The sequence below is a fragment of the Vanellus vanellus genome, assembly GCF_965231255.1.
Source record: "Vanellus vanellus genome assembly, chromosome: 1".
Taxonomy (NCBI): Eukaryota; Metazoa; Chordata; class Aves; order Charadriiformes; family Charadriidae; genus Vanellus; species Vanellus vanellus.
The window spans coordinates 104,361,201-104,373,709 of record NC_138905.1 but is presented as its reverse complement, the minus strand read 5'-3'; positions in this window follow the sequence as shown (position 1 = coordinate 104,373,709).

The window sequence follows — 12,509 nt, the reverse complement described above, 5'->3', positions numbered from 1 at the left end:
GAGTCCTCTGCCCTCTCCAAAAAGAAACCCCCCACCCCACTCTAATAGCCACAAAGATGAGTTTGAGCAATAAAATGCTGATATGAAACCCAAATGACCTTAGAATTTCAGCTGCTTACCACTCCAGTTTCTTCACTTCCCCATCATACAGCTTGTTTTCCCTTTCTAAAACATCCAAACAAACACCACTCGCTCCAAGGGACAGCTCGAGGCTGTTGCCAAACTAGGTGTGCAATCCAGTGGCACACCCTGAAAGCAGAGCCACGGCTCAGTTAGACGACGGCATACATCCTGGAGTAAGAAGGATGTAATGCTGGATAGTTGCTCAGGACTGAGTGAAAACAGCAAATGAATGGTCTTTTCAGCTTCAAAAGTGGTCCCTGAAGGCCAGCAGTAAGGGTCCTTGGATTGATAGTGTAGTCTGGGGAACATACTGCACACAGATCCAGTAAGTAATGTTGAAAATCCATAGACAAAGGAAATGTTTTAAAACAGAAGAGGAAAATCTACTTGAAATCAATACCGTGAAGGTCTCTAAAAGGAAACACTCTGCAAAAAAGGACACATTTGCCACACATAAATCTTTAATGATATCTTGTAGTTCTAACAAAGCCTTTAAAAAAAAACCCAAACCAAAACCAAAAACCTCAGATACTGTAATACACCTGATAGAGCAATCATCCTCACATGGCAAAATATGATTTTCACACCTGGTAAATGAAATGACTCTACTGCATCCCGAGGCCAGGGTTAGGGGCTAAGGTGAGCTGTTAATGGAAGGTTAGAGACCACATAACAGCTCTTCAGGGAGCACCTTTCAGATGCTCTTTTCATGTACAGTAGCGCACAGTGATCAGAAGGCACTGGCAGCACATACTCAAGTCACTGTCACTGACAGTGGTTCTAACTGTGCCGTCGCCAGTTGATAGCTTGGGTTAAGATAGCCAGCTTGCATGCCAGCGCTCCTCAGACTCAGAAGAAGGCTTGCTCTCTTGTAAGAGCAACCCTGTATTCTCTCATCTCCCTCCTGGCATGCCTTCTGCAGCACACCAGGGTTAACCACTCACTCTCTCCTCGCAGACAAAGAGTGAGCCTACAGAGCCGAGACAGCAAAACTTTTCGACCACATACAGCTAGAGCCTCTGAGCCATTAAAAGAAAAGCAGGCAGTGAAAATCAAGGAAAAAAAATGATCACAGGCCGTGCCGGTAGAAGCCCAGTGGCATTCAGGATCTGCCCTGTATCAGCACACCAGACTGCTAGATCCAGGCAGGATGGCTACGCAATTTGCCAATCACTCGGGAACAAGAGAGAAGCAAGACCTGTGGGGAGCCAGCAGGCCCCGGAGGTGCGGATATTTACAACAAAAAACCCAAGTGGAATCAGCAAGAGGAAGATGTACGGAGAAATACACTACGTGCTCTAGCACCGAACAAGACACATTGCTTAACAAGACACTTTAGAATATCTGACTCCATAAATTAGACTGCGATTCCCTGCTCTCTAGCTCCCAGCTCCTGCTGATTTCTGTGGATAAAGGGGATGTTTGTCACTCCCAAGATCAGACGCCAGATCGAATGCTTTTCAAGAAGTACGCAGACGAGCATGTTCCTAGGGAAGAATGAGCTAGAGCTAAGCCTTCAAATAAGCACAAGGAGAACCTCCTGCCCACAGACAGGAAAGTGGTAACCTCCTTCACTTCCTTTGTGGCTTTAACCTAAACCACAACTCCTCCCTTTGGGTTAGGAGTCTCTTCCACTCATTCAGATGTTTGTCAGCTTGTCTCTCTCTAATACCCAGCATCCGTTGCTGCCACATCGGAAAAATAAGCTCTCCTTTTTTGCTCTCTCCCACACCCCTTTTGCAGTTTCTTTTCTAAACAAGAATGGCTTCAGTGCATGGCAAAGCAAGTCTAAACTACAGCCTTCAGGCACAGGCACAGAAATCAGCAATTGCAACAGGAGCGAGCAGGGAGAGAGGATGCGATGGCATACAGGCTACATGAACATTTGGGAATGCTGGCAGTGAGGAAATGTTGCTGCCAGCAGGGTGATGTCAAACCAACTCACAGGGCTTTTCCATGAGTGCGAGCACTCCTTCCCATCCCGAGGCGCAACATCCCTCCTTCTCCTCCAAAGAACTTCAGAGCATGGACAAGGTGCCGAAAGCGGGGGCACAGCAGGGCGAGTGCAGGGAAGAGCTGTGCTGCCACACAGGAGGCTCTTTGCCCATGGATACGGAGGCAAGAAGGACAGGTCCCATCATCCCTAGTGTGGGACATCCATTAGGGAGAGGTGGCGGCTCCCCCTTCACTGAGATCCCATTATCTGCTGAAGAGAGGTTTAACAATGTGAGACCCAAAACTCTCCTGGTCCAAAGGCTTAACCTTATGATACCCAGGTGATATTGGTTGGGGTTTTTTTTGAGATAATTTGGCCTTGTAAAAGATTTGAGCAGTACTGCACAGGCATTTTTTTTCTACCTGACAACTGCCTATATACCAGGTAGGCAGAGAGGTACTCGGAGGGTAGCCTCTCCCACCGCAGCACACAGGGCAGCCACACATGGTGTCAAGTGATGCAGTCGCTCCCTTGTCACCCCAGGACAGTTCGGGACTATTTAAGGTGAAGGGGAATGCTTTTTATTCCTTCAAGGTTTTCAGAGATTTCAAATCATTGTTCTATATCTGATCAGGGAAAAAAAAAAAAAAGAAAATATTTTCACAGCTTATACCTAGAAACTATGACCAAGTGAATGAAACACGAGATTTCATTTTACCTCCTTGAGGCACTTTACTTCACTTTGAAAGCTTCAAAACTTTTCTCCACTTTTTTTTTTCAAGATGGGACATAAAACTGGAATCAACTTTTCCCGAAAATAGCAACAGTTTTGGCAAATCAGCAATTTTCTAAGAAAAATGTATCACTGGAGAAAAATTCTAACAAAACCTAGTTCTATTATTTCCTCCCAGCATTACACAAGAATATGCCTCTGTGGTGTAATTCAGCCTTAAGTTTCATAGCAACTCTGATTCAGACATATTGCACACACAGATATTAGAATATGCCTTTGACATCATGCGAGTAATGCAAAATAGTGTATATACAATATGGCCAAGCAGCACTGCTATGGAAACCCTTGCTTTGAATTCCTGTATATGGGGTGTTTAAATTCTTAGCCCTAATATTGCTCTTACAGCATTTTGTGTATTTTATTCCCTTGCTCAAGACATCTCCCTCCTTCTGGACTCTCCCCCTTGGAAAAGATGGTTTTGTGGGTGAAGCAGAAGGTGACGAAATCTGCACCGCATTCCTGGTGCTGCCATACACACCAGCTCCATAAGCTACAGCAAGAGAAGTAACTGATTTGTGCCTCAGTTTCTGCAGCTGTAAAATGGAAATAAGCTGACGTCTTACTTCGGATATGACTCGAGTGTGCTTTGAAACCTTTTGTGACAGCCAGAAGATGCATGCATCGTTAATCCTATTTGTTACTTTCTGTAGGCGAGGAGTTACTGTCCTCTACAGACCTATGCTGATGATCTCTCTATATTGAAGAACCAAATCAGGAAGTACAGTCGCCCACTCATGTAGCGAACAGATAAGTAATAAAGCAGTGCACTTGCCAACTTCTAAGGAGGTGGTTTCTTAAAAAGACATAGGAAGCTTTCATGTTTTGAAGCTGACTAATTTCAGAAAGTTCCCATTTTGCTCTCTTTTTCATAAACTTCTTCAAAAAACGTCTGTTTACCTGCTCTTCTGAAGCATCTTCTGCTAGGGAGGGTCAGACTGGCCAGATTAAAGGTAACAACGCTGGAAGAGAAAAGGACACTTTATCTGTCCATCTCCTCCATTTCCAAGGTGATCCAGGCGACCCCAGCCGTACCTTTGGGGTCTCACCCCGACAAGGGGATGATGCAGCGGCCACCTGAAACTCTGCTGACTGCTTCGGGGTGCAGCGCATCCCGGGAAACATGGTACCACCTCCTGCAACATTTGAGCAGAATGTGCAATCTAATAACCATCACCCAGCAGCCAAACAAACTCAACCGTGCAATCCAGTGATCGCAAATGCAGATTAAGTTACTTGCATTTGTCTGATAGTGTAATTGCCAGACTGCACATTCAAATGAGTATTTGTTTAACTGTGTGATATACAGATAGAACTTATGCACTTGAGGCCAAATTCACCCCTGTTGTAATTTCCCTAACTCCAGTAGCAATTACTCAAAGGATTAATTTGGCCCACAGTGTTTCCTAGTATATGTGATTCATCATTTCTTTCCTATAACAAAGAATAATACACTGTTTCAATCAGCGGTGATGTCCTGGCCTCCTTGAGGCTGCCGGACTCCCTGTTTAATCAGACATAAAACAAATCACTTGCAGAGGCAGAGGCGTATAAGCATGCTTTAATTACAATATTGTAACACCAATTAGAGATCTATCTAATCGAGGACTCAGTACTTCCTACTCGGGTATTACTCCCATGTTGGGATAATTAGTGCTAATTAAGCTTGGAACTAATTAGGCCAAATGATCTCATTTATACCAACATAGATGACTTCTAGGAGTTCACACACACAAGAAATCCAAGGGTGATTTTATCATTCCTGGACTCATCAGCACCGCTTTTGAAATGAACTGTCCCTCCCCAATGGGTAAACCCTGTTAAAACTCAAGTCCCAGATCTCAGATTCTTCCAAGGTAGAGAAACACACTCTGAAGGCATTTCAGTTGGTTGGCCCAAGCCACCAATAGACACAGTGGATTAACAGACCCGTGTCCCATCACGCTCTGGTTCATTCAAAACCTGCAGGCCACTCTTCACACAGTTATGGTTACAACTTCTCCGTGCACTTAGCACTACCTATACCACCACGATCGCTGCACAGAATAAGGAGGTTTGCTGTAGGGCGCTGTGCAGTGTTAAGATTTACAATAACTTAAAAAAAAAAAAGTCTTACACACACCAATAGCCATGTGTACTTGTTGCACGATTTGCATCAATGCTGCCTATAATTAGAGGTTACATCCCAACACTGTTTAGTAGCGGTAGCTCAGCTGTGCTGTAGGTGACGGCTGAAGGGAGAGGCTCACTCTAGCTAATGGAGCTCCTTGCAAAGCCCGTCTGTGCTACAAGACTCCCCACGTTCGTAGTCTGTATCTAACAAAGTTGGCTTTACACTGTAGTCAGAAAAATGAAGGACAGCCCATGACGCTCTGTTTATGTTGCAGCTTCTCCTCCTCCCCTCCAACCCCAAAATTTCTGCAACAGCTCAGCACTGAGATTCTCAGGCAGAAGAGACACCAAGACAACTACCCTTGGCTTATGGGAACAGTCGCAGGCAGTAGGGTGTTCCCCGCCTAACATTGACATGGCTGAACGGGTGGGTAAAACAAAACTTAAAAACAAAACCTCTGAGCACTGCATTTTTGTCTAGGTATTTCCAGGACTACGCATCGGCCAGGCTTTCAACTGTTGCTTCTCATCCAAAGATGGTTTGCACCAGTAGTGCAATGTCCTCCTGCAATATTTGCTGAGTGAAAGAACAATGCCACCTACCAAAATACCAGTCCCACCTCTCGAAGTGAATGGACATCTTTCAAATGCAAGGGAGAACTCGTACCCAAGAACTGGCTGGGAGCACCCATCCTGGCACCCATCCATCTGCAGGACAAACTTTACAAACCTATATGGCTCCCTGTCCCTGGGTGGTCAGAGCACCTCAACACCTCTGCTTAGCCTGTCACGTCTGACGGGACTGCAAACCAGCAGGTCTGTGCTATCAGATGGTACAGGTAAGTCAAGAATAGTTCCCTCATGTTCACTGCACAGGCCATCTCTTTCTGTACATCACTTCTTCCAAGTCCTGCCTCAATTTCAAGCCTTCCAGGATCCACTTCAAGGCGCAGCATGTAGTAAAACCTGCTTTCTCTTTACTTTTGGCTTTCTCTCACCAGCTGCCTTTATTACTCCTAAAGCTTCCTCCTAAACACTTCATTTTCTTACACTTTCTCATACTTCAGGCTGGAATCCTGAAGCTGCTGAAACCAGGAATTCAACATTGTCTGTAGGTCTTCTTCCCTTTATCCTCACAGCAATCATTGTTCCCCGGTGAGTCACAGTCAGCCCCCCTTCTCCCCTCCAAATGCCTCCTGAACAATCTTCTCTTTTCCAAAGCCTGTCAAAACTGAGCCCAGCAGGATTCCCTACACCAACCTGACCTGGTTACAATACCTCCTGGAACTGATCCTCCACCTGTCTGTGAAATCTCTGTAGAAGTGCCACTTCTTTATGCAGTACCATTAGCAGAAGATTAATAAATAATGCACAGAATAAAACAATCCCCAATAAACAATGCACTACTACTTCTATTTTCTTAAGTGAGCAACATGGATCCTAAATCTGATCTCCCCCTCCAGTTGTTACCCAATTCTCATCTCAGCTACCAAACTCTCTCCTCCCTCCCCTGGCAAGCCTGTCATTCCTTTCTTCCCAGCTGCCAAGGCCTTCGCTGCTACCTCCTCCAGCCCAAATACACCAGCAGACGTGAATGCAAGCATCCATGTGCGTATCAGGTTGCATGTTCAAAATGCACACGCTTCCATATGCAGCAACACTGTAGCCCACAGCCCACTGAATCGTATTTATTTAGGTATCTGCTGGAACCCTTGCAGGAAGAGGTGAGTTGGAGGAGATCTTCGAACAGAAACAAAATCACTGAACCTGAAGCCTAAGCAAGACAGCGGTAGACAGATGATCAGGGCAGTGTTCAGCAGAAGCACACAGTGGGCCCAGGGGGGCTCTCTGAATGGCATCTTCAGTGTTAAAAGGGAGGAATACAGGAGCTTTAGATCAGAAGTGCATCCCAGCTGGGCATTAGACTCTAATAAATAAGATGCTTTACACTGACAGAGTGCCAGAAACCTCCTAACGTCCCCCCCAAGCTCTGCATACAGGCGTCTCTTCAGTCGACGGTGGTTTGGATCACAGAAACCGAGCAAACAAACTCCCTACGTAACAGAGGAGGGAAGGGAAGCAATGTCCTGGTGTAGGAACGTCAAGTCATAACCACGACAGAAAGCACCATGAAGGCCCTAATCTGGGACTACAATGAGTCCTTCAGGACAGGGACTGTCTCTTTCCGGTGTCTGCACAGCACACTGCACAATGGGTCCCCAGTCCTGTATCAGCACTTCAGTATGCAGTGGACAAATATTTACTGTCACCAGTGGCCTGCAAAGAGAGGCCATCTCAGAAGGACCTCCCCAGGGGCATCTGCAGGGGACGATGGAGGTCTGAGTCAGTGACCTGAGACCCAGTCCTGGGGAGCACACTGTGAGTCACAGTTCAATATGTCACCTTTCCAGCTGGGTTTCCTCAGTTATTTTCAAACACCCACCAATCTGGGGGGAGGGGGGGTTAACACACTTTTGCAGAGCAAATCCCATACTCCCATTCAGGGTCTGCCTACATGCAGAGGTCCAGTTGGTGGCCAGTCCTGTATGTCCCTGTATAACCAACCCTATACGTGAAAAGATGAGGCTGAAAGTGCAAGGAAACAGAGACAGGCCAGAAATAATCAAACTCTTGTTCTCCTGGAGTGCTAGCCACAGGAGAACATCCAGGGTCCCAGCAGCAAGATGGCAGGAGAGTGGGGACACTGCCCCTGTCCCCTCCCATCCTGAACAACTGGGTTGGTACCAGCTGCGTTTCCAAAAGGAAAGCCCCTTTGGCTGTTGCTTACCGCAGGCAGCTGCCAGGTTCGGGTCCTCAACCCTCCCAGGAGCTCTGGCTCAGGCTCTTGTTGCATAAGGCAGCGACGTATCCCTAAGCCTGAGGTTTAGAAACAAGATGTATTTATTTGTTATTATTTTCAGTTATCTGAGTGCAGTAAAGGTCAGGACACTTATCTGCTGGGGTTGGTTCCTGCTCCCACTCATGTGATTCAAAACCAATTGAATAATTTTTTTTCCGTACTTCTCAGACAGAAAAAAAATCCAGTTGGAATGAAAGCTAACACAGGGCATTTTCTAAAGAGGATCTGTGGGAAAGAGGATCCACCGCAATGGGAGGAAGGCGAGGCTTGTGGGCATTCCTGGGTACCTCCTCTCTAGTCCCCATTAGATGCAATGAAACATCAATAAAGATGGGTGGGGATGCCACAGCTTTTCACCTAAGTTTTAAACTAAGCTGATGTCGAGGACTGGAGTGGGCACTATCACCTACGTGATACTCCCAGAGCTGCATTTGAGTGAGAAGACTCAAGGACGTAGCTGCGTGTCCTGTGCCCTGTACACGGGCTGGTCCGTAATCTCCAAGATTAATTTATGCAAAACACAGGAAGACGTGCTTTTTCCTTTTGCAGTGAATGATTTCATTAACCTTTCAGGAGCTTGCCAACAGTAAAGTAGAAGCAATGGGAAAATCACTCTCCTCGGGGAAGGGGACTTCTGCCATGTTGCTAACAGCACATACCTGGCAGAGGTCAAAGACACCAGCAAACGATGGACACTGATCTAGTCATACTCTGCCTTCCCGCTCTGCTCTCTGACACCCTCTGGTCTCTGCCCTGCTCTTACAATGTTCCTTCTCCCCTGGCTGCTGACAGCTCACGGCACAACCAAAGAGACAAGGAAGCCAGGTGGGAAGGCAAACGAGGCAGAGGAACACGATTTTGGAAAGAGTCTGGAGAGAGAGACCTAGCCCCAAGGCAGAGCAGGAGGGAAAGAGCAGGTAAAACAGGTGAAGCAGGCATGGAGAGGGAGAGAAATGGCTGTGGGAAAAATGTGAAAAGCTGTATGGCACCTTGCACGGCACACACGGGATACCATCTCAGTGTGCTAAGGAAGGGTCGGTCTGTTGCAGAGGCAGAAGGGAACTGTCTGGTTAGGAGAGCTGAGGCTCGTGACATTTATGAGCCTGGGGGCGAGTCATGCCTGGCAGGGGCAAATGTGGTGCTAACCCAGAAATGGAGCTAAATTCCACTGGAGGCCAGAAAGTCACCATAGCCTGTCCTGTAGGACACTGGATGAGCTTCAACACACAGCCAACTGTGTAACTTGTTCATTCCTTGCTGTCAGGAACACATGATGAGCCCTGATTTGGTCAGCTCTCCCATCAGCCTAGCGGCAACCACTGCTCCCTGCCCTGGGGAAAGGACTTCTCCATGCCACATGTCCCCATTGTGGGAGGCAAAACAGAGTCCATGAAGGGATATCCAAAAAACCATCACATTTCAACTGTCGCTGCTGGCGAGGCTCACTGCAGCCAAAATCCCGTCCCCGCAGGGAGGTGGTTAAAGAGGCTGCATCCACTCTGGCTGACTTGGAGGAAATTCTATCCCACGTCAGCTAGTGGGACAGCCTCTGCGTGGGGTCAGGTGGCTCCCTCGGGCAGATGGGAGAGGAGTTCTCCCTAACACGGTTACCCTGCTGCCCCTGTCCCATTCAAAGAGCAGCTCTCGTCCCCTGCTAAGCACAGGTCTCCCAGGAAGAGAGTGCAGCTGTCCTGACCTGCTGGGCACTGGCTTGTGGGCTCAATGCAACTCTCCAACAAGATGCAGAGGCCCCCCCAAAGTGTTTGGTGCTAGTCCTCTCCCCCTTCCATCACGGCTTTTCCTGGCAAAGCACGGGACCCTGAACTTAGCTGGAAATGACGCAGGGGGACAATCACCCTCCTCTTGACAACGGCAGATGTCTCCAAGCAGCCAGGCAGAACACAATCCACATTTTCAGGGCAGTGTCTAGTGCCAGGGGGATGTTGGGGGAATGGGAGTAGGACAATGAGCCAGGACCAGAACAAGTCATGAGGCCGTATCCAAGGAGGTAAGGTGATGTCCGGAAACAAAATTTGAGACTACAGACTTAATCAGGCTCCCAGGCAGAAATAAAGTACTTGGACATTGAAGTGACAACCATGCTGCAGCTCAGAACAAGACCCGAGGCAGCCCCGTCCAAAGCCGGTGGCACACAAGCAGAGGGAATCTCACCTTGCTCCGTCAGAGGGCAAGCTCCATCCTGCCTGGCCGGTGACCGGGCCACGACCGCAGCAGGGGGCTGCCCGGCCGATCCCATGCCCTGTCCTTCTTGCTCGGGCCCTGGCCAGCCAGCCCCACCAGCACCTCCCATGCGGCCGGGCTGCAGGGACACATAGCCGGGGACAACAAAAAGGGGTCCAGAGCGGAGAGACATGCAAGGCAGGAATTTGGGGAATAAACTAGAGAGAGGCAATAGGAAAAGTGTGCGGCGCATGAATAGTGGGGGAGGGTAGAAGATACAGGGTGAGAGAAGAAAATGACATGAACAGAAGGAAGGGAGCTGCAAATAGAAGGGGATGTGGAAACAGCAGAGAGAGACAGATTGCAAGAGCGGTAGAAGTAGAGGAGACCTAGAGGGACAGAATATAATAAGAACTCTTAAAATGATGAGGAGAGACGAGAGATTTATGGTCTCTCTGAGAAGGAGGAAGAAAACCCTGCACTTTCTTCTCCTTAGCTTTCAAAGGTTTTGCAAAAGCAGAGTGAAGAGTTGTCATCCTCAGTTCAAGAAGGGAGAAACTAAGGTGCAGAGACTGAGAGAGGCAGTGAACGAGATGGTAGACAGGAGCTTAGCTCCCTACTTCAAGTCTTCTGTCAAAGATACAGGTGAAGAACAGTCTTGACTTTCTTCTCCTGAGCACGCCAGAGAGAGCCCACTACCCAAGATGGTAGGAAGAGTAAAATAAACTAGAACACACCAAAACAAGCAATGTCTGAGTGCTTACATAGAGAATTACCCACGGGGAGAAGACGTTGCAGTGTGGGTTCAGGTACTTGCCAACCCTACCAGCTTACAGCCAGCTGCAAGGAACATAGAAGTGGGGTGCGTGGGAGGGAGGCTGTGCAACGGGGGCTCTGCTCCTGCAACACTCACTAACACCTTTCATTTGCAGCTTTTTTTTATTTTAAGTGTCTAATACTTATCCCGTTCAATTTGTACCACCTTTATGTTTCAACTGCCACTATGGAAAACAGGAGTTTTGTGCGCACAAACGAACACCAAGCCCCCAACGCCACGTACACCAGAGCCAAATATAGTCTGTAAGAGCCCTGAATAAACCAAATACCTGGTGCCTGTTTGCACTCCTGTACACACATGGGCAAACAGAGCTTCCCATTTACTCACTGCACACAGGAACCTAAAGGATCTGGTACTTTCCTAACCTCTGACAACACTACTTTACAGCTTGCTAGCACAGGAATTGTCTAGGATTCCCTCATCAATGAGTGACGGAGGTCCCTCTGCTATAAACTGATGTTAATGGCAGGTTGTGTACCTTGTTTGTTTATTGCCGAGGAGGAATGTTTGTCGTGGCTGTCAAGCTTATAAAAATATTTCCATGACTTCAGACAGCTTGGCATTTTTACATGCAGCTGAGAGAGTGGGTGAATGTACAGATGAAAAATTTAAGAAACATTATTAAGGGAGGAAAGCGAATATCTCCTAGCACCATCAAGACGGCTAGAAAGGCCAGGGAGGTCAGAGACATTTCTGAATAAAATGGTGGGGTTTTTTTCCCCAGGGGTTTTCTGAAGAGCTGGCAATAATTAAGCATTACAACACCTTTCAGGAGTAGATAAGTCAGCTGAGGTCATCTGAGGTTAAAGGACTTGCCCGTGATCACACATAGCAAATCAGTGGCAGAGAGGAGAATAAAACCCAACAGACTTAGCTTCCATTACCCAGGTCCTACACACCTGGCTGACATTCAGATCAAAGGATGGGAGCCGCACACTGTGGACCTGACTGCCAAGCACAGGTCTTCCAAGACAGTACAGCAATCAGGCAAAAAGCTGAGCGGCAGGCATCCACCCGAACTTAAAGATGGTAATTGTGAAAACAAGTGACAGAAGGCTGGGAAGCAGTGCCTAGTTACGAACCGTGGTGCCAAGTGGATTAAATATACATCGATAGATTCAATTACAAAGAACAGCATGCAAAATGGAAGTGACTGCAGTCAAGGACCCAGGATGGCAAGAAATAACCCCAAAATATAATCAGAGTTTTCAGCAGGAAGAAATCCATGCTTCCAGACCTCATGGAGAAGGTGCTGTCTCCAGGAGGACTGTCCCAGGCCACCCCAGGCAGTGAGCGGACAGTGACACCCAAGCCCCGAGGGCTAGCAAGAAGCCTGCAGGACTCAGGTTTAGCGGGCTGAGAGAGATCCGTATCACCTAATGCCAATCAGCCCTTTGTTTTTGCTGTCACCAGAGAAGCTGCCGGGAGAGTGAAGTGGTGGAGAAAGTGAGCTATTCCCTGTCCCCCCCCCCCCCCCCGGCTGCCCCCACCTTGCCAGGGCAGGGCACCCACTGAATGAAGAGGAGGAGGAAACCTGTTCCACACTTCGCTCCGCACTGCCCTGGGCTGGAATATCCAAAACCACCCTCACCGGTGTCAATATTCAGCCCTTTATCCATCTGTGCCCAAATGCACACTCTGTTTTGGGGGGGCCTGAAAGTACCGGATT